Source organism: Amblyomma americanum, chromosome 9 (assembly GCF_052857255.1).
Source record: "Amblyomma americanum isolate KBUSLIRL-KWMA chromosome 9, ASM5285725v1, whole genome shotgun sequence".
In the NCBI taxonomy this organism is placed as follows: domain Eukaryota; kingdom Metazoa; phylum Arthropoda; class Arachnida; order Ixodida; family Ixodidae; genus Amblyomma; species Amblyomma americanum.
Genome location: NC_135505.1, coordinates 73,039,551 through 73,062,675, shown reverse-complemented (window position 1 = coordinate 73,062,675; position 23,125 = coordinate 73,039,551). Strand labels below are relative to the sequence as shown.

The following is a 23,125-nucleotide window of genomic DNA, read 5'->3' as shown; positions in this document are numbered from 1 at the left end:
GGGGCATGTTCTGCCCGGCAGCGTTCATAAAATCTTTCCCCGCGAACACCTGGATGGAGGGAAACAACTTTATTATTCGAAAAAAAATAACTCTTCCAGGATGGTCCTCTACCGGCCCAGGAGTCCACGGTCTTTAGCTTCACATAAGGCCCGATCCACAAACCATTTCTGGCCTTCGCGCTGAGCGGCCCGTAAAGCAGCCTCCCAGTAAGAATGAGTGAGATTGGGGTTGGCTGGTACTGCCTGTGAAGAAAGACCTTCCCACAGGTAGTGAAAAATATAGATTTTGGCAGGCCGCAGATGTTACTATGAGGGGGGAAGCTACGATGAAAGCGTGAGAAAGGGTAAGGCGAAATAAAGCAGCCCTTCTTAATTCTCGCCATGGGGCGCTGTTTAAGGGCGACAAGGTACTGTGGGGTCGTCGCATTGGTATTCGGCTGAGTTTGTAGAATGTGGTGTTTTGATCATATGTAGAAAGGACCGATGTGGCCTCTTGCCCGGGGTTGGGTGCCTCATCGTGCGGGGTTCGGCAGAGGAGTTCTCGGGGTAGCGTATGAACGCGCTCATTACCGGGTTCAAGGCATGCCCAGGGATCCACGACAGAGTAATCGATCGGTCGAGAGAGGTCACTGCGGCTAGAAAATGGTATGTGGCCGGCATCGCCAGGAGTTTCAGGTAGTGGAGGCATGCGCGGCCTGGTAATCTGTGAAAATTTCGGTTATGTTTTTTTCAATGGTGGAGTGGGCCAGCGCAAGGGCGATGACGGCTCCTTCCGCCTCTGCAGGTGAATTAGTTTGAGTAGTGGCAGCGGCCCCCACTGCACCGTCTTGATAGGCTGCGACTGACGTGAAAAATCCAAATTTAAAATTTTATGCCGCGTCGACAAAAAAAAAAGATATCGATGTGGTTGCTGTATGTTTTCGTGCAATATCCCGTTCGAGCCTGCCGCCCACCCAGTTAGAGGCTTGTCCTCATATTGCGCGATAGGGGCTTCAGCTATATGTGATCCTGCACACAAAGAGAAATCATGTAAGGTATGGGACTTGGGGATGGAATGGGTGGATTGAGGCGCAGCTGTTGCAGTAGGCACAGACCTTTTTCAGTGTGACTCAGGCACACAAATTAGTTGGTTCGTTGAGCCTCTATTAATTTGCTCCAGGTATTGTGAGCACAAATGGCCAGGAGACGTTTCGTACTAACCGTCCGTGGAAGATGTGGCCGGAGGTGACACCCGTGCGTATTACGATGTCTACCTGTAGTGTTTGCCGCTGAGTGGGTACGTGGAATTGGAGGGCGTACGTAATTCTGCCAATGATTAATGCATTGTTCATATCGAGGGTCTCGCATTTAGACAGCCTACGATTGCGTGCTGCCACGCGCCTGATTAATGCAGCGACCTGTTCGGTCTGTCTTTGTAAGAGCTGAAGGGTGGCGTTTATATTTGGTGTGTTGTTAAAGAAAAGGCCGATAATATTGAGCTGTGACACAATGGGCACTGGATTCTCTTACATATGCAGTTCAGTAGTGGGGGTGACTGGGGAAAGGTTTCAGCTGCAATAGTTCCGATTTAATTGCAGAGCAACAACCGAATAACTGTTCGAGTACTCAACGTTTCCTTGCATGTCTTCAATGTAAACCTGACTTAATTGGTTTTGGGGATAGCAAACGCGCAGTATCTGTCTCACCTCTAGGCGCACACCTGAACCGCGCCTTAAGTGAAATGATAAAGGAGGGACTGAAAAAAGAAAGGAAGAAAGAGGTGCCGTAGTGGAGGGCTCACGAGTAATTTCTACCACTTGTGGATCTTTAACGGACAATTATATTGCAGAGCACACGGGCGCCTTTGCGTTTCGCCTCCATCGAAACGGAGCCGCCGCGGTCGCGTTCGAAACCTGGTACTCCGGATCAGTAGCCGAGCGCCCTAACCACTAAGCCACCGCGGTGGCTAAACCTCACTTGAGAATAAGAATTTTACATTTTGTCTGGCCACAGTGTCGAGAGTGTCGTGCTCTGCAGTGAAGAGGCATGAAGACATGTCGCAACTTTCGGCGCGGCAGTTCAACTTCTCTCAAAGATAGCACGGGCAGTGGCATTACCAAGAGCTTGGAAATATTGACAATCCCCGCAATGTTATGCCAGGAAAAAGAATTAGCGGTTTATGCATATGTGTGAACGAGAAAGGAAGCAGAAAAAGAGGCTGCCAGAAGAATCATAAGCGGAAGTTTGCCAACTCTCGTGTTGGTGCTTTTTACAAGATCCCAACTTCATGTGGCAATTTCTACATCGGAGAGATGGGACGCTGCATAAACGATCGACTACGTGAACACGCAAAAGATATAGAAAGCAGGTCACCAAGGAACCATCTTGCATTGCATTTCGCGGAGTGTCAAGGTTGCGATCGAATCTCAGTCGGATCGTTATCATGACCCGATATACACATTCTTCTTCTTGCCTAAAGAGAAGGGGGGGGGGGGGGGGGGCTATCCAGATACAGACAGCGAAGTTTATTAGTAGCAAACCAAAATGATTTTTTCTTCCCGTATTAAGTTGCGTTTGGTCTCTATGCCAATAAATTGTGAATTTTTTATTGTTTCATCAAGTGCACATGACTGCTTGCCCACAGCACATTGGATATGGGCCAGTTCGGATAAATGCCTGCGTGCATTTCGGGTCATCGGACATGTGGCATCTGCAAAAAACACCACAGTCGTCGCGTTATCAAACAGGAAGCCTGATGCAGGAATTGAAAATTTTATGTTCTCTTCGCGGGGGAGGCAGATTATAGGCTTATGTCCAATTCAGACATATTTAAGCATTTTTTACGAGAGAAGAATTAAATGATTCAATTTCGGGTTGCATTTCACGTCCATTAATTCTTCATTTAGGCCTGCACCTGAGTCAAAAAAGGACAGGGCAACTAAAACAATCTTAGCAATTTAGGAATTAAATGTAGCCAAATTGGCCGTAGACACGTTTTTGTGCTCGCAGAAATTCATGAATGGAGAGGAAGACAAATTCAGCATGTATAAAGGTTAACTCGTTATCGCAGTCCAAACAACTGCCATCCGTGAAAACGATCTGAACACCCTAGCCATAAGGAAAATCTTACTAGCGCCCCTAATTTGCATTTTTTCTAGGTGTGCAAATCGACCATAATTTTTTTTGCCGCAGATGTATTGGTGCGTACATCTCTGGTTCTCTTCTATCAGGTATATTTGGCTACAAATGCTGCCACTTCAGGATATTTCGCCTTCTTGTCAGACTTGAAATACGAAATGCTTGTTACTGGTCTCTTTTCATTCTTTCTAATATGCGAAAACTGCTATCAACTTGAATGCTCAAATATTCGCGGTACGTCCAGTCGATCTCTGTCAAGAGGACTGTAGTTTAGATATTTGCAGAGTTCCCTGCACATCTCAATGTTTCCTGAGAACCATCGACATTATTGCAGACATGAAGCGAAATCGAGGTGTCGCTTTTTGTTTTACCGGTTTTGAATTGTAGAATAAAGTGAGGCCGCTGTCGCGTGAAGATTTATTTTTGACAGAAGAGCACATAAAGTGTCGTCGATTCAGGCTTTGCAAGAAAATTGTGTGACGAATGATTTACAACTGCTCAGTATATAATGCAGTGGTATCTTCTGCGGGTGTGGCTATGGAAGTTAAGTACACTTTCTTCGTGGATGTGACGAAGGCTGCGTGCGCTTCATGTGCTTTAGATATGTGTAGCTTTACGGTGAGGGGTGGAGACAAAGCAGGTATTCGAGTTCCTTTTAGCAGCCATCACCAACACCTCTGGTTTGATGAACCGCTATCGATTAAGTAAAGGACATATAGCTGGATATATTGCGGCAGCCACATGATATACGAAATAGAACAGTGTGATCTTATCGCGAAGATCACAATGCCAGTACGCTGCCAAATACACTAAGCATTAAATAATTGTTTGGCGGTCAACAGAGCATTCTGGCACTTCTCAATGTTCGTTATGAAAACATTTTGAATTTTTTTTTCACAAGTACGCGGATTTTCAAATAAATACGGTCAACTGAAGGTCAAACTGCAATCTTCATTCGCCGATTTGATTCAGCAGTTTCTTTATAATGTTTTTTGCCTTGAATTCGTCCATGTACGAGTAGTTTGTTCTCTTCCGTTGTAAGTTATCGTCCGGAGTAGGAATTCATAGAAAATGTATCAGTGTGCAGTTGGTAACGCCGATAAAATTTGCCCTTTAGACTAGCGCATCGTGTATGAAGAAGGATCTTGCACATAGTTTTCAAGATAAAAAAAAAAACGTCTTACTTTTCCGTGAAAAGAACTCCGCCTATGCATGAATATCTCACACATGGACTTGAAACGTTCATATTCATTCCATTTTCCAAAGAGGCATCGTCTGGTAGCTTGCAATCGACTGTAACAGCAAGAAGCAATCTAGATTTATTGAATTATTTGATACCCCGAATGCGCCTTTTAAAAGGTATCAGATGAGGCAGTACTACGTGATTTTAACCCCTTCACGAAAAAAGAGAAGCTGGGACATTCACCTTCACTGCATATGTACATATAAACAAAAATCTTCATTTCAAACTGCTTTAATTTGGAGAGACTGAAGCTTCAACAGTAATTGCGTTAACAAAAAAAGAAGCTTCAACTGCCATATCAGTTTCAAAAACGTTTTTCCCAATTTATGCTTCCATTTCTTTTTACGAACTACTGCCTTTGTATAGAAAATATATAGTCACAATCGGAGCATTACGCACACGAGCCGTGGCAAAACGTCACCAATAATGAAATGCTCAGAAACGTCCAGAGCATTTTTGGTTCTTCCTTAGTGGTGCATCTTCGTCACCTGCAAAAGGGAGCAAAACGTATGGTTATTCACTCTGAAGCATCACTAAACGCACACTCCGCATCAAATATTACCCCTGAAGCAATATCGAACCGATAGCAGTGACACACCTCATCATTGACCGCTTTTTTGAATAACTGCGAAACTGCCCTGCGTTTGAGCTCATGTCTGTGTTGTGTTTTTGTTCTGCCGTCGTCACTACTTGTATGTTGTAATCGCGTGCAGGAGGCCTCGAGACGAACAGATATCGTTAGAAACGCCATGCTCACGCTACTCTCGCCGAAATAAAGCGGGTATGGGCGCCGCTAATAGGCCTAATCTGGCTGAAGAGATAAAAAAAGCGTGAGGCAGTTGTCACGCAAAAGGCCTATAGAATTCTTCGCATTCCTACTTCAGTCACGTGGAAATTAATTTTATCCTCCTTTCATCTCCTCACAGTATCCATACGGATCATGATGTTGAATTTTATAGACGGAAGGTCAGAACTGTACAAAGAGCGCACTGGCAGATGTTTTTTTTTTTTCAACAATTGAGGGGCACAGGCCTTTTTTCTTGTATTCAACCGCAGAGAAATTAAGAAGTGGGACCCAGTGTTTCAGGGGTGGCTACCCGATGGCGGTCCAGATGAAAGCTTGAATTCGAGGCGGATGCCCAAACTATACAGAAGATTAACTGCCTTCGGCTCATGTGGCAGGATTTTAGTATAAAAAGCATTAACATAATTCTTGTTAAAAACAATCAGATCTTCCTTATCTTTTTCAATTATAGATGCCAAATTAATATGACCTGTTGCTGACATTTTCCAATACCACGAAGATTGTGCCTTGCCTGCGGCGATTTTTACTCAAGTTTGATAGGTGCTGTACGATTTCAAACATGTGCATAATATTTTGAAGCGCCTAAACAATCACCCTGTAAATGTACAATACCCTGCGTCATCGAGCTTCTTCATCTAAACAAGAGAAATGCCAGCTTAAGTTTGCCATCAATAATGAAAACAGGGGTTTCAGTAGTATTCACAACACAGATCTAGAGGCAAGAACGTTAGGTAATGTTCAGACCATGTCTAGATAGGACTCCTATTTTCCCATTTTTTGTGGAACACGTGAGTGACACTCAGCTCTAGGTTTCGATGAACGAAGACGGGACACCTAACCTTCGCCTTAAGGGTATTACAAATTAGCCTTAATGGGTTAATACCGATCTGTGTGGAGTTGGCTATTCTTGACCTTATTCATTCATATAAACATGGGAGTCCTCATACATTTCCTGGCACAATGGTGCAGCAGATAAGCGACAAGTCACTGCCCTGCGATGGTAGGTGCTGGCACTGGTGGGGCTTGGCATAAATTGTATTGATATTTCACATCATGGTCAGTTTCCTCACAATCCGGTGGGTAGATTGTGATGAAGCCGCAAGGTGGCGAGACCTAGGGTGGCCTACGTATGTTGCTGTCCGTACACTTGTTGCTCGCAACGCCGACGACTATAAAGCCGCATTTTTGCTTTACTGAATTCTCAACGCTCTCTTGCTAAACATAAAACATTTATTGTTACACCCTACCTTCTGACGTTTTTTTCTTAGTATAAGAGCTTTAGCGGCTTATAATAATAATAATTGGTTTTTTGGGGAAAAGAAATGGCGCAGTATCTGTCTCATATATCGTTGGACACCTGAACCGCGCCGTAAGGGAAGGGATAAAGGAGGGAGTGAAAGAAGAAAGGATAATAGGTTCCGTAGTGGAGGGCTCCGGAATAATTTCGACCACCTGGGGATCTTTAACATGCACTGACATTCCACAGCACACGGGCGCCTTAGCGTTTTGTGCTGTGCGATGTCAGTGCACGTTAAAGCGGCTTATAAGGCTTATAGTGCACGTTAAAGCGGCTATAGCGGCTTATCCGTTACACTATTTTTCCTGCATCAGGCACCCGGAAACTTTTTGGTTTGTCGTTTAAGTTAAAACCATATAATTGGTGCCCTTGAATTGGCGCAGTGGTCCATGTCTGCACTAGAAACAACACAGTTTTCGAAGATTCCGTTGCCCGTGTAAGTAAGATGCTATTGTCGGAGGATCTCAATCTGAGGGCGCCCTCAAATGCTTGTAAAGTGTTCAGGCTTATGGATAGTGTTGTTCATTACTCTCTATTATTGGGTAATCCGAACTGTATAGCGCAGTTGTTCATAATGTTTGTTTGTTCGTGTGTTTTTTGTGCACGCATTACCAGAATTTTTGTCGTTTTTCTTTTCATATTACATCAATATATGCAGAGTGCAACGAGGCACGCGACAACACTATAGGGAGACATTTTCTTTTCCTTGAAAGTAAACTCTTTCCTTCTTGTGCAGACGGGTCAACCTCAGATGTGATTTAGTCGTACATCAAGTTGTTTAATTAAATGCTTATCATATAAGTAAAGCCCTTCTTCAGTTCAGCGAAATAAAAAGTTGAAATAGAGGAATGATTTGCGATATGAACTTAAAAGTTCTCTTTTGTGCTAGCTTGTTAATGCTGAGCTTCTAAACACTGCGCAAAAAAAATCACGTAAAGGCACACCTAGGAAGGCATGGTATACAAAAGCGCGGGTGGGTCGCAGTGGTCAATTAAACTTTTCGTGTGCGGTCCAACGACATAACACAGATCAAGGTGCTGCCAAGCGCAAGGCATAGTACCAGCGCAGGCGCCCATTCCGACGCTACATTATGTTCATCAAACAAACGTTTGTCAGCCCAACAGCGCTCGTTCTTTAAGATGTGCTAGAGCATTCGCCATAAAACGACGCAACTCATTACGAACACAAAGACGCAATGAGAGTACATGCATGACGGGCAACGTAAAACAGTCTATTGTACACGTTACAACACATTACAAACCTGTCTTAAATGAAGTGATTGTAAAGCCCGCGTGTTCCCCGGCACCGGAATGTCCTTTATTTTATTATTAGCGCTGACGGCCTTCACAGGCTATTTTACAAGGAAGAAAACAATAATAATAATAATAATAATAATAATAATAATAATAATAATAATAATAATTTATTGCCACATCATATTGAAATACATACAGAATCGGGCCTGTCAAAGCCAAAAGGAGGCTTGCAGGACTAGGCCCGGCAACATCGGCGAGCGAAAAGTGATGGCAATACAAGTCACATAATAAAGTACACACACTGAATACATATTCTGAAGAGAAAAGAAAAAAAAAACTACATATCTCAAGTGTCATTTGTTTTCTGGCACAAACGCTTTTCACAGAGTTTTAATCATGCGTTTAATAGTTGCCTTAGAAGTAGCGGATAACACATCATCAGGAAGGCTATTGAATAATGTAGGGACATATACACAGCGTCTTGCTTTGCCGTATCTGGTCGCGTATCTATGGATTTTAAAGCATTGGCCTTTACGTAGCGTGCTGGCCACAACTGATTTTATCTTGAACGCAGGATTCCAGAAGTGTCGGAGAACAACGGTTTGTATATATAAGCGGTCAAAGGAAGGAAGACCAAGGATATTAAATAAGTTATCTGAAGGTGGAAAGGAAGGTGCATATGCTGTACTTTTCAACATACTTTTTAAGAGCGTGTCTACACGGTCATACCACTTTTGAGAGCAGTGCGCGAACAGTGATGCCGTATCTCCGAACACTGTATGCTAGATCGTGCATGATTGTCTTTTTTACCGATAATGGTATGAAAGATTTAACAGTAAACAGTAACCAGGCATTGCTACGCAATTTACTACAAATGTGTGCCAAGTGACTGTTCCACGTAAGGTCAGCATCAAAGTAAACACCCAGATATTTTATGCAATGGACACTTTCAACTGGAGAACAAAGACAGTCTTTATCATTGTGGCAGTGTAAAAAGATGGATTCATTCAGTACAGTTGTCTTCAAGGGGTTTCTAAAGCAGACTAATTTCGTTTTATGCTGGTTTGTCAAAAGGCCATTCAGAGAAAACCAGTTCATCGCATTACAGATGTTTTCTTGTAGTAAAGCAACAGCATGTTTGTAGGAAATGTGCTTTGAAAGTAAAACTGTGTCATCGGCGTATTGAAAGATTAAGGCATTAGACACTGTTGATGCGAAGTCATTTATAAATAGATTGAAAAGTAATGGCGATAAAATAGATCCCAGGGGAACGCCCGCTTTCAGTATCTGACGGCTGCTAATGACTGTGTTGTTATCGAGGGCTACGACTTGTGAGCGATCTTGTAAGTAACTTTTCAACAATTCATGAAATGGACCTCTAAATCCGTACAGGTACAATTTTCGCAACAATATTTTGTGATTTACTGTCTGTGTCGAAAGCCTTGGCAATATCTAGAAACAGGCAGCAAGCAAACAGAGTGTGTTCAAAAGCCGCGTATAACTCGTCCGAGAATTCTTCGAGCAGTGAAATCGTTCCACGGCCTTCTATGAATCCGAACTGCCGGTCAGATAGAAGAGAAAATATTTTCGAAAATGATGACATGCACTCTAGCATAAATTTTTCTAAAATTAGTGAAAGTATTGGCAAAATCGAAATTGGTCGGTAATTTTCAAGGTTCTCTCTCTTGCCACCCTTGTATACCGGCCTCACAATTGCTGTTTTTAGCGTACTTGGTATCATACCAGTCTCTAGGAATCCGTGAAGGATAAAAAGAAGAATATTCTCCAGAACTTCAAAATTTCTCTGAAGCAGGGCCACAGTAATACCATCAAGGCCCGGTGGTTTATTCCGTTTGAAATTGAAGATTATGCGCGCAAGGTCTACTGACGACATCTTCGGTAAATAGGCGGACGGCGATATGGTACGCGTCAAGGAACAGCTGTTTTGTGGCAAGGATGATTTTGAGCGAGACACACGTGCTAAGTGTTCGTTGAATAATTCTGCGGTTTTTTGAAGATTGCATGCAAATATTTCTTGAAAAGAACTCATTTCTGTTAACGCCTCTGATATGATTAATCAGTGACCATGTTTTGGCGGGGTTTCTGGCTGCTCGCTTAAACTGTTCACGGTAATACTGACGTTTAGCGGAACGAATAAGCGCAACAACCTTATTTCTTGCGGTCCTATATTCGATTTGTAGTTCAATATATTTAGGGGAGCGTTTACGACGTTTCCATAACCAATCCCTATGTGAAATTGCCTGCATAATAGTATAATTAAACAAGACATGATTACGTCTTTGTTTTTTGCGGATGATCCGCTTACATGCCTGTTCTAACTTGTTTAATTGCTGGCAGAACCAAGAATAAACTATGTCCGGGGGATTAGACCTATATAATGCCTGCCAGTCAAAGTTTCCAATTAGATTATCTAATTTGCGCTGATCCACTATAGCAACGTGCACGTTATTTTTTGCAGTGTCATAAGTTGAGCGCCCTGGATTCTTATTAGTAGTACGGTCAAAGAAACGACAAACAGTAAAGTAATGATCGGCTAAACGTTGATTAATGACAGCTGACGACAGATCGCAGTTAGGAGCACGTACGTCTATGTGATCAAGACACGACTGGACCAATCTACCACCCAGCGGTTCTTCGCGAGACGGTGCGTTAATAACATTTTCTATGCCAAACGTTGAAAGAACAGCTAGATCATCTGCCACAACCGTTTTAGTGTGACATAGCGTATCTATGTTTAAATCACCTGCTATGCAGAGTTGATCTATTGTGTTATTAGCCTGCAAGATTATTTCCAGTTCTAGAAGAAAACGGCTGATGCTGTTTGATGGCGGCCGCTAAATTGCCAGCAACATAAGAGACGTTAACTTGGAGCATAGTTCCAAAGCTAGGCATTCGGCATGTGAAAATGATATATCCATTCTAGATATATTAAACGTGTCCCGGGGGAAAACAGCGATTCCACCCCCTCTACGGGAAAAACGAGTCGCAAACATTGGTTGGTAGCCCTTCAGGGTAAACAACTCTAGGCAGGAATCTGGAACATTAATTTCTGTTAGCACAAAAATATCTATAAAATCAATGGCACCTTCTGCAATAGTTCTAAACTCGTCCCAGTATTTGCGCAAGCTACGTATATTAACATTTATCAGAGTAAATTCTGTACCAGAGTTTGGACCGAAGTCCTGCAATAATAATAATAATAATAATAATAATGATAATAATAATAATAATAATAATAATAATAATAATAATAATAATAATAATAATAATAATAATAATAATAATAATAATAATAATAATAATAATAATAATATTAATAATAAATAAAAATAATAGGTTTTAAAGAAAGGAAATGGCACAGTATCTGTCTTATACCACATTATAGCAGTTTCAATCAGGTCATCAGTACTTGATCTTATTTTGATCTCCAGTGCTTTGACAACATATGTGAAAGCATGCCTTGTTGATGAAGGGTTATCCGACCATAAATTGGTTATTTTGTCGTTGAACATGTCCTTGTACAACATGTAACAGGAATCAAGCATCCAATATCTCGACTTTCAAGCTGCTGATTATATTACTGTTTTGGATTACCTGGAAAGGCCGTTTGAAAGCTTCATGTCAATTTATGAATCAAATGTTGGCACTGATGACTTGTGGGACTTTTTTTCCAAGATTACGATGCCTATATTTAGGCAATTTATTCCAATCAGTGTCAAAAAGGGCAAAAGAACAAGCCACAGATTACAAGGGCAATACTTCATGTCAAACGGAGGATTAATAGGAAATGGAAAGCTTGTTCTCGAGACCCAATTGCCCAGAACAAGACTTTATTTACTTCATAACATAAGGCTCGATCTAAATCATCTTTTGAAGGAATTCAAAGAGAGATTCTTTTATGTAACACTGAAAACTTTTCTTCGTGAATCACCTAGCAAATTTTGGAAATATGTAAACCCCACAAAGAAGCTACATAAAGCTTAAGATGAACGAAGTACTCAAGTTCGTGCTGAAAATGTACTTTCTTTTTTTCCTCCGTGTTCACCAACGTTTATGGCATACTCCCAAACGTTTATTACTACTCTGATCGCCCTCCAGTCTCTGACCATCTGATCAACGAGGATGGAGTCCTGAACCGTCCTCTGCGCATTAACACCAAGAAATCCACCGGCCCCTGACCTCCCGAATGAGTTTTATATAGGTATGCTCAGTGGGGCGTTAAATATGTTGCTATAATCTTTGCTTACCCAGGAAACATTTCCTACAGCCAGGAAACAAGTCAAAATAATTCCGGTTCACAAATGTGGGAGCACATCAGACGTAGGTAACTACAGGACCATTTCTCTTACGATTACCTGCTCCAAACTGCTTGAGCGCATAGTCTGTTATCATCTCTCAAACTATCTGGAAGCTTACAGCTTATTATCACAAGTGCAACATGGTTTTTGTGAGAGGTGGTCTACAATAACGCAGCTTGTTCAGACAGTTCAGTATCTTTCACAAACAATAAATATTCGAGGACAGATTGACATAATTTTTTTAGACTTCGCCTAAGCGTTTGATAAAGTATCACATCCTGAACTCTTGCAAAAATGGATGCAATAGTTAGAAATCCCAATGTTACTAAATGGTTTACATTCTATCTTCAGTCTCGTGATGAAATAAATAAAATTAAATCCAGGTCTAATCCTGTTTGGTTTGGAGAAACTCAAGACAGTGTTTTGGGGCCTCTGTTAATTCTAATCTATGTTAACGATTTGCCTTCTGATATAACCGTTTCAGTAAGATTGATCGCATACGACGGCGTCATATATAATAGGGTTGACTCTGACTGACCGGCTCGACCTTAACAACTTACAAAAAATTCTAAACTGGTGCAATGAATGGCAAATGTCACTGAACGCAACTAAATCAATCTCTATGACTATCACAAGGAATAAGGTGCCCCTGAGTTATAATTAGAGTATCGGTCCACACGACCTAAAAACGGCTACAGAATATAAATATTCAGGATTAATATTCACTCCGGATTTGAGGCGGAACACGCACAGCAATGAAGTATGTAGTAAGCCAAATGAAGATCTGTGTGGACTCGGGCGCAGACTGTATAATGCAACTCCTGAAGAGAAAACTATAGCCTATGAGATGCTAATAAGGGCCATTATTGAATATTCTAAAATATTAAGAGACCCACACTCTGCAGCTAACAGATAAAAATTGAACAGGATTCAACGACAGGCTTCATGATTCATATTTAATAAATACCAGCACGGGAACTCTCCTCCTGAAATATACAGGCGTGCAAACTAACCCCCCTTAAAACTAAGGACTAAGATTTAGCGATTAATTTTTTATTTCTAATTATTCATAATCAGGTTCAGATTACCTTACCTGAATTTTGCGTAATTTCACCTGACCAACGCTCCAGACACAGGCAGAGTTTATACATACAACCACCGCTTACACGCAAAGATACTTTCAAATACACCTTTTTTCCAAGGGCGAATAAAGAATGGAATGAACTACCAGATTGATTTGCGATATCTACATCTGTCAGTGTTTTTACTGCTGGGATAGAAGCTCTCGTCTTCCCTGACATGATTGCATCTATGTACATTCTGTTTCTAATGCGTATAATACGAGCGTATTGTTTTACTTGTTCGCTGCATGCCACTTTTTACATATAATACCACTGCTTTGCACTTTCTAAATGTTTTTGTTGTCCACTTAGAGCGAGACTTACCTTTTCTTTGCTGTGTAATTTTTTCTCCACTCCTACTGTCCCGCCGAGCTGGGTCGTGCAGCCCACCCGCCCTATACTCTGGCAAGGACAGGTTGTTTTCTTACAGCGAAATCCTGCAGCACTACAGGCTTGCAAGACTCAGATTCCCCCCAGCAGATAAAACGCTCTCCAAGCAACAGGCCAAAGCCTGGCGTAAACTTCAAACTAACACCTATCCAAATCCCCAGCTTCTATTCGGAAGGACTCTACTCAAACAAATGCAAAAATTGTGATGCGAAAGCCGATCTAAATCATATGATCTGGAACTGCCCGCAGTCCCTACCCGCGAGTCACTTCATTACCGACTCTGCTCATTGGGAGGCTCTATTGCTCAGCCCCGACCCGGGGATACAGATCAAGCTCCTCCAGCTGGCTGAAGACGCCGCCGCTGCCCAAGGGATAGCGGCCGCCGTTTAAGCGGGGGGCGACTTCGTGTCGCTCCTCTATATCCGCTGGAAATAAAGTTTCACAACCAACCAATCTCCACTCCTGTGGATACAGATTGATACTGGCCGTCCTTCTTGGGCTGACAGTATGAATAAACAAACAAACATATATCGGCGCACACCTGAGCCGCGCCATAAGGGGAGGGATAAAGGAGGGAGTGAAAGAAGAAAGGAAGGAAGAGGTGCAATAGTGGCGGACTCCGGAATAATTTCGACCACCTGGGGATCTTTTACGTGAATTGCCATCGCACAGCACACGGGCGCCTTAGTGTTTTGCCTCCATAAAAACGCAGCCGGGAACTCCGGATCAATAGCCGAGCGCCCCCATCACTCAGACATCGCGGGTGTGGTGGAAAATCAGAATAAATGCACATTGTAGACATGTAAACTTTAATAACTGTATCAACATGACACAATATACAAATAACTGCGTTGAAAATAGACAAACAAATCAGCAACAAAATGATTTAACAAGAAAACTAAACGCGTAATTTGGGACTCAATCCTTGCTATTTTTAAAGCGTGCTATAGTAGATATGATTTCAGGTCCTGAAGAAATGCATCAGCGAAGAAATTTTACCCGACGCATTCAGGCAGTATCATGCGAACTTAGGTAACTGCAACTGAAAAGCTTTGCTGAAAACATTCATTACGAAAACTGACTGACTGACTGAGCCGCCGCAGTGGCTCAGTGGTTAGGGCGCTCGGCTACTGATCCGGAGTTCCCGGGTTCGAACCCGACCGCGGCGGCTGCGTTTTTATGGAGGCAAAACGCTAATGCACTCGTGTGTTGTGCGATGTCAGTGCATGCTAAACATCCCAAGGTGGTCGAAATTATTCCGGAGCCCTCCACTACGGCACCTCTATCTTCCTTTCTTCTTTCACTCTCTCCTTTATCCCTTCCCTTACGGCGCGGTTCAGGTGTCCAGCGATATATGAGACAGATACTGCGCCATTTCCTTTCCCCCAAAACCAATTATTATTGACTGACTGAATGCTTACTGACTGACTGATGTTGCTGAGAAGAAGGAAGAGGAAAGTGCACAGGCCTGCCTACTGGCTCTACACAAGCACGCTCGCTGCCGCGTGCTGAAAGTATACCAGAGGTAAAGGATTGAAGATCAAAGAGCGAAAGAAAAGGCGCGGGCTAATATGCACCGGGCTAATCCCGGAGGCAGTGCTATACCGGGCCGACCCGTGCCAGAGCGCTTCAAGCCAAGTACTCCGCCATATTCCAAAATTAAGCTTAATATCTTAGACAAAAGTGCCCGCTGCAGATATTAAATTAGGTATCCAATATGGTAACCCCATTACCGAGATATGGGGCTCGAAAACGTCGCACTGTAAGGAAAGGGCTATGGCGATTTGCAGATGCTTCATTGGAGGTGAACTGCAAACGATTTTGATGCTATAATCTTAAAATTGAGCGGCCAAAAGAACTTCAACCTCTTCACCTTTTCTCTGCACTGAAAAGTTTAAAGCTTGCTGATTTACATATTCTCGTCAGCAAATGGGTGTGGTTATACTTGTCGTAAATAAATCTCGAAGCAAGCCGGAACATTTTCAATTTTTGCTTGGTTAGATGGAGTGTTAGGATCCCTCACAATTTTCCTATAAATAAGAACTGCTCTCTTCAGAGTAATTGAAAATCGAAAATTCTTTTTGAAGAAAGGAAATGGCGCAGTAATTGTCTCACATCTCGGTGGACTCCCGAACGACGCCATAAATTTAGGGAGGATGGTGCAAGTAAAAGAAGAAAGAGGAAAAGATGTGCCGTATTGGATGGCTCTGGGATAATTTCGACCACCTGTGGATCTTTAACGTGCACCGACATCGCACCGCACACAGCCCCTTGCGTTTCGCCTGCACCGAAACGCGGCCGCTGCGGTCGGGATCGATCCCGGCTACTCCGGTTAAGTAGCCGAGCGCTCATACTACTAAGCCACCGCAGCGGCTCTTTGATTTATTTGAAATCCGACTTTCAATCATAACCAAAAGGCCTGCCAACCGTGGCTACTTGATTCCTTTCTCGCGGCGCCTTTCATTTAATGCAGATGAATTTGCGGTTATTTGTAATTTGTTGCAGTAATGTTCCCTTTGTTCGCCGAATTAATAGGTTCAGAGGCCACTAGATATTCAGTGCTATTAAAGTAAGCGGAGAAGATTTTTGTGGGGCTTTACATCCTGAGTTAGATTGGAAACCGTCGTTCGAATTTTTAGAACATGAATGTGTTTACGGTACACTGAATGCTTTCGGTTTCCGGCCTTCTTTCGTGCTTCTCATTAAGGAAATGTACAGAAACATTTCAAGCACCCAGTTCCTCGATGGCTGGTAAAGTAGCGCATTTGATGTTGGCCGCGGCGTTGGTCAAGGTTGTCCGCTTTCCCCCCTTTTGTTTGTCTTAGCATTAGAGCCTTTCCTCCTGGCAGTCAATCAGCACTCTCTTATTAGAGGACTGGCGCTGCCAGGCATTGAGGAAGTACGCATCACTGCTTATGCAGATGACATCACACTCTACTTAGCTGGTGAACGCAGCGTGCTCGAAGCTTTAAACGTTTTTATGGGTACCCCTCCTTATCGGGAGCTGCTTTTAATTATTCGAAGAGTCATTACCTTTTTGTGGGGTCTCCTTAGATACGAATTACATGTGCGATACCTTTGCAGTGGTCTGCTGAGATGCACGTTTTACGCGTGGCCTACGACTGTGGCAGAAAATGGGATGGTATGTGGTCTACGGTCGTAGAGAGCATTACAGCTAGTTTGCAGAGGGCGCAGACATTTGACATGCATCCGCTTGAGAGGAGCTACCTGGTTCAGTCGGTCATGTTGGGTGCCTTCTGGTACCTTTGCTACATTGTTAAACCACCTCTTCGCGTCATAAAGCGGGTGAAGAGTTAAGCTTTGCTTTTTTTTGGTCAGGCTGAACCGAGCTTGTGGCTCGTCCTGATCTTGGACAACCACGGGAGAGAGGCGGTTTTGCCTTTCCAACTTTTCCACCACGCCCTCGTTGTTAGCTTTGAAGTGCATTTTGCTTATCCTGCCGGGGGAGGCGTCTCCGGAGCGAACCCTACCGCGGTACTTTTTAGGCACTTTGCGTTTTTGAATCCCTCGGCCCCTGTTAATCATGAATCTCAATCAGAGCAGCCTACCGCTTTCTATGCTACGTCAGTTGCCTTTTTCAGACATGTAAGCTCAGTAGCGCCTGATGTCAACATCGTTGCATACCGTATGGTGGACATCGTGGGCTTGCTGTTGATGCCTGCTGCGCCGGCGGCTCGCCGCTTACCGATGTGCCGCGTTCAATGGGCGCGCATAGCGTCGACCCCTCTTTCAGACCATCTACGCGACTTTGTTTGGAAACTTGGTTTGGCAGTGCTGCCTACTTGTGATCGGCTAGAGCGGTGGGGTGTTTTACGCTCCAGTACCTGTCCAAATTGCCCGCTTCCGGAATCTAATCGCCACGCTACAGTCACCTGCGTGGCGGTGCGTATCTTTTGGCACGCGATTCATGCGGGATTCCGTGGGCAGTGCATTTCGAGCTTTGTCTCTCGCGGCCGCTTCCGCAGCAGCCGTTTTTCTCGCCCGTTAATTGTTACGGGTCTGTTTTGTTTATAGAGCAATCGACGCACCGCTGTTGCTGATGGCTTTCGACGCCGCGCTGTGTGGCCCATACATGGCCGTCTTCGAAGGGAGCTGATCAGTTTCTTGACAAGCGAACTTTTTTTTGTGAGAGAAACAGTTCCTCCGGCTGTGGTCGTGCCCATTCATTTCTGTTAACAACGATTGCCTTGTTCTGGTCTTTAGACCAAGCTGGCGCTAAGGTCTTTTTTTCCGTGTCAGATTATTGCTGTTTCACTCTGCTACGAATAGGTATGCTATTCCGTCTTCCATCGCTCAGAAGCAATTCCTGTTCGTTGCTTAAAGATGCTTATGGCAACTCTTTAACTCACTCGCCTTACATACTTAGCGTCATGTATACCGGTGAATGTCAATGTATCCGGTCACCTTGGCATGTGTACATATGTAAATAAATTTTTTTCCAAAGAGGTCTGCTGAGGCGCTGCCGAAACTAATGTGTGGCGATGCAAGCTTGTTGCTGAGCTTCGATGTGGATGTGACGTCGCTGTGTAATTTATTGGCCTAAAACTATTATGTGGGTGAGCCTATGTACTTTATCCCTTCAGGCTCACAGCTGACATGTGTATATGTGTAGGCGACTTTACTCCTCGCCGATACAAGTGCAATTGCAGTAAAGCCTGAGCGATATAATGTACGTGAAGTCTGGGATCTCCATCTCAGTTGCCGAGCGCCCTAACCATAGATCCACCGCGGTGGGTCTTTTCACAGTAGCATAAGTATGTTTACGTCCGAAGTTGCGTTACGGATATTACGGCTTAGGCTCAGCATTTTCCCGCACACATTGGAGCAAAAATATCTATGCGCATGTTCCAGCGTAGGTCTGAAGTAAAATTCAAGCCAAGATGCTTGCGCTGTTCCAAACTATGAACTTACCTAAGGGAAGTGTAGTAAAGATATTTCACAACATTTTTCTCTCAGTTAACAGACATAATTGCACACATGTCCGGGTTTTGCGCGATTTGCTACTTCGCGCACCAATTTTCTATTTCTTGCAGATAAGAGGTAAGTTTCTTTTGATTACATAGGTAGCTTTTTGCTCACAACAAGACTAACAGCGGACAAGATGTTTGGAACATTGATATATTTTTGTTGGTCTTTTATAAAGCCCAACAATGAAAGGGGGTTCAAAACACTCTATAGTGGCATTCCTCCGAGGTCGACGAAGTGCTCGCGAGATATGACGCACTAAGGAAAGGAGTTTGTTATTTTTGGGATCTCGATATAGTATTAATTTAAAGCAGTAACGTGTGTATCCGAACGCGTTTAAAAATAACGTGTTCGTCAACTTAGAACAAGTACACTCAAGAAAAATTTGTTGAAACTTACTGACAACAGAATTGGAAAGGTTCTTCCTCATCGGAATAGTTTTGGCATGTTTCTATGCAGCCAAGATGGAAGCTGTAGTTAGTGGCGTTGGGCGGAATTTTGTTAGGTATTTCGAGGCCTTCTATGCATATTTAAACAGAAATTGACTTAAATTTTCATCAGGTCTTGGGCCTCAATTTACTTACTATTAAGAACCATGTTTACGCCCCTTACGCCCCATGTTTACGCCCCTTAATATTGGTGACAGTCGTCGAAAGTAAAGACTAAAGAAAAAGTGAAATAAGGCGTTCAGATCGTTCTTAACTGTGGTAACTTCCTGTAGTTGGAGACTTTAAGGGATTGGCGTAGCGCCAAAATTCGCCGGATGTCTCATTCAAAAAATTCTAAAGCCTTACATTATAAAAGTTCTCCTTAGACTCGCTCAGAAGACAGTTTGGTTCCCTACTCATGTGAATAATGACACTACTTTCATTGCATTATTACTTATTTCTGTTTGCCCTCTGTTTGCTTTCTAATTGTTGTTTCGGCGTGTGTAATATCTCTCATGATCCTGGGATTCTTCATTTTTGTATATGTTAAACGCTTAAGAACGAACTGCTTGATAAACTACTCCAGTATGTTTGAAGATTAAAATGCACCCTTCTACAACTGAAGCACCACTTTAAAAAATGAAGGCAAACCAACACTCTTACCTTATCAGTGCCAGCAGATTTTAGAACCATGTTAGCAGATTTACATTGCGCGTGATCTTTTTCATGCCTAAATTCATTATGCCATTTCTTTGATCAGATAAGGACTCGAAGAGTTTATAGGCACAGAGGTAAGATCCCACATTGTAAAGTGTGTGACAGGCGCTATCAACAATCATTATTTTAAAAGCAGGAGAAGTATAATTCATGTTATTTTTTAAAGGTGGTAGATTTCTATGTCAGAAGATCAAAGAAATACATCGGTGTGTATGTGCAAGTGTATTATACAGCAAGAGGTACCTAAAGTACATTGTAGACATCAATGATAACATGTAAAATTCCACAAGAATAATATAGCTTCTTGCATTAGATTTCAGGCAGGAAATTATAATTTGAAATCAAAGGCCATCATTATAGACAGTAAAACTGTTCTATACTGTCAACGAGGTTAAAAATATTTAAGAAAAATTACGCATGCGGAATCTCGCTCCCTTGGCTTTCTCGCCTTTTAGGTATAACTATAAAAAAGTGGTAGCTTTCATTTATAATGCAGAAAAAAAACGACAACTTTTGCGAATATAACTATACTGTAGTAGTTACCTTGATTTCGAAACTATAGTATGCGTAGCAGCATCATTTTAACAATATGCAACACTGATAAGCCAACTGCGCTAGGTTTGAATAATGCGAATTCAACGTTAGATATTTCGAGGCACATTCTAGGAAAACAAACTTTAAATACACCGCTCACCTTCAGTGATGAAGGCCTTCAGCACTGAAATATATTCTTGCTCCCGACAATTAAAAATAAAAGATTTACTACATTGTTTTAAAAATGTAAACATTGAACTTTATCATGTGCATAATGTCCGCCTTGCTGTACAGTCCGCCGGCGGAGTCCGCATCGATCCATCTCTCCCAGTTCTTAAAATGTAGATCTTTATGCGGCAAAAAGAATCGCCCTGTATACGTTTGTAATCGAAAATTGAATAAACAAAAGGTGCTGTATCACAGCAAAATAAAAAGAAGCGTGAAACTAAAACAACAAAAACAGGATTATTAGCTGTTTTAAGGCGCCAGCTGCTTCTTGGTGAGCGGAAAATACAGACAGCTCACGTAATGAGTATGGTTCTTTGAGATTTTAGTGGCCTAGATTTTCTCGCGCCCCTACTATTCTCCGCTCATCTCAAGGGCTCCGCAGACAGCCATTTAAGGCTAACAACGTGGAGATTCTTGCAAGCGGTCGCATATTTGCCAGGAAGTTTAAAGCTGCCAGCATTAGTAACTTGAATACATCCAAAAGGCAAACTGCATCTCTAATATACTTTGTTGTCGGCAGCCTGAATATTTCGCTTCTCTTGAAAAGGTGTCCCCTTTTTCGATTAAGGGTTCTTTTAATTGGGAGTATACCGCGCAAAACAATGCAACTTGTTCAATTGCCTTTTTTTTTCATTACTTTCATCAGGAAGTTGTCGCACCTGTCAAAGGATGCTATTCACTCAGTTCTACAGAACTAGCCTGCCTACCGCACAAATAAAATTCGCTAAAAGAGAACGAGTGAAACTCCGGCGAGATGCCGGCTATTAAAACTCTCCAAAATAGTGAGCCTTGAGAAAAGACAAACGTGTAAACTAGTTCCCACTGGGAACTGTACGACTCAAATAACGTTGAGGGAGGCCAGTCCATTTGCATAGATGAACGAACTTTTTAAATGAATGCGTGCGCTTTAAACTCCAACAGATTGTCAGTGCATTCATTGAAATCTTCACCTGTAGCTTTGAAATTCCGCTCAAAGGACACTACACATCAGTTTTACTAGTTATGGGCGAACGATATAGCCCCGAACGTCATTTATAATTCTTTCACGTTTTCTTTTTGAGGAAAGTATATTTTGAACATATGTTTTTACTTTATATTAGCAATTCTATAATTATTTTTGCACCGATTCGTCTTGGGCATCGGCAGCATCGCGTTATTAGAGCACTGCACTCCTATTCAGGAATGTTTCTAAGGTTTTAAGGCGTGCGAGTCGCTCTAAAGTAATACTGATGTCATTGCTAGTGATAATGGCACTGTTTCTACGGAATTTTTATCCTGATCCGGATAAGTAAGCGCAAGGCGCTTCGGTGGGTAATACTGGGCTTCTTCATTCCCGTGACTGAAAGCTCGGCTACTGATCAGGAGTACGAGGTTTTGAACCCCACCTTGGCGGGAGCGTTTCGACGGAGGCGAAATGCAAAGGCGCCCGTGTGCTCTGCGATGTCTGTACCCGTTAAAGAATGTGGTGGAAATTATTCCGAAGTCCTCCACTACGGCATCTTTTTCTTCCTTTCTTCTCTTAGTCCCTCCTTTATACCTTCCGTTACGGCGCGGTGCAGGTGTCTACAGGCGCCATTTCCTTTCTCAAACAGCCAATTCGATTCAAAGTCCAAACGCCTGGGTGGTGCTAATCCTAAAAGCCTCAACGCAACTCTCTCGTAACCGCCCTGTGGACAAACCTACCGTGCCCGCTCGTTTCGCTTGTTGAATCACGAGCTTAACGTTCATGACTTCCTTCGAAAAAAAAAGTCTTTGGGGCCTAGGTACGAATTCTGCTTGAAGCATTCAAAATTGCGATTCAATCCTCTCTAAACAATTTATCGATTGCATTATTGCTCTCTAGTTTATGGGCATGTGGAAGAATATCAAGATATCCACCATGCTAAGTATATTCATTTTTCCAGCGTTCGGCTTTTAGTGGAATAATCTCATACATCACATAAACCTAGGTGAAAGATTTTGAGACATAAAAGGGCAGGAACAGAAAATGAGAACTCTGTAGTGAAAACAGTTGTCTATTAAGTTAACGTCATGCACTTCGACAATGAACTTTCTTCGCAAGGATTGGCACTCGTTTAAAGAAGTAAATAGGTCATACAAGTTAGCTTACATAAACGTGGAAATATTGTTCAGCCCCAAAACTAATTTAGCTGTTTGCAAGTATCATTCATTTATGATTTTACGCATCTCTACCTGTTTGGGCTTCTAAAAACACATCTCCATCCGGTTGGGGGGCTCTGACTTGCACTGACCTTCCAATATGAGAGGATGTTTCCTCCAAAATCATGATATAATAATTGAGCTTTTGGTGAGAACCGAAGTTAAGTGCTCTTTGTAAAGCCTCCAGAGCGCAGCTTGGGACGCAAATAATTTTCAGTTCATTGTTTCTTCACGGCCATTTTCCTTTGTTATTAGAACAAAATCATGCATAAAACCTAAATAGGCACGCTCTTTTCCGGTAAACAATAGCCGCATGCAAGTACAGCTTTCATCCATCATCTGCTTCAGGACGTACGCGAAGTTATAGCCTCTCAGGCACTTGTTTGCAGGTTCAAAACTTGCATATGCTTTAAGTTTACTCAAGTAGAATAGCACGGTGCGCCTCTTTATAACTGAAACGAATTTTAATAAATGGGTTCAGTAAATACGGTGGCTTAAAAGAACAGCAGGCTGTCGTGGTTCAG

At 42.6% G+C, this 23,125-nt stretch overlaps 1 long non-coding RNA gene across 2 annotated transcripts; it reads right to left on the bottom strand.

The window, feature by feature from the left end:
* Positions 1-2,540: 2,540 nt before the first annotated feature.
* On the bottom strand, positions 2,541-22,733 carry LOC144105302 (uncharacterized). Of its 2 annotated transcripts, none has more exons than XR_013308750.1 (4): positions 22,635-22,733; positions 4,760-4,848; positions 4,302-4,410; positions 2,541-2,689 (listed from the first exon to the last, which is right to left on the bottom strand). It is a non-coding gene; the product is annotated as an uncharacterized LOC144105302 (long non-coding RNA). The 2 variants fall into 2 exon arrangements; XR_013308751.1 differs by lacking the exon at positions 22,635-22,733 and adding an exon at positions 20,374-20,520.
* Positions 22,734-23,125: the final 392 nt, after the last annotated feature.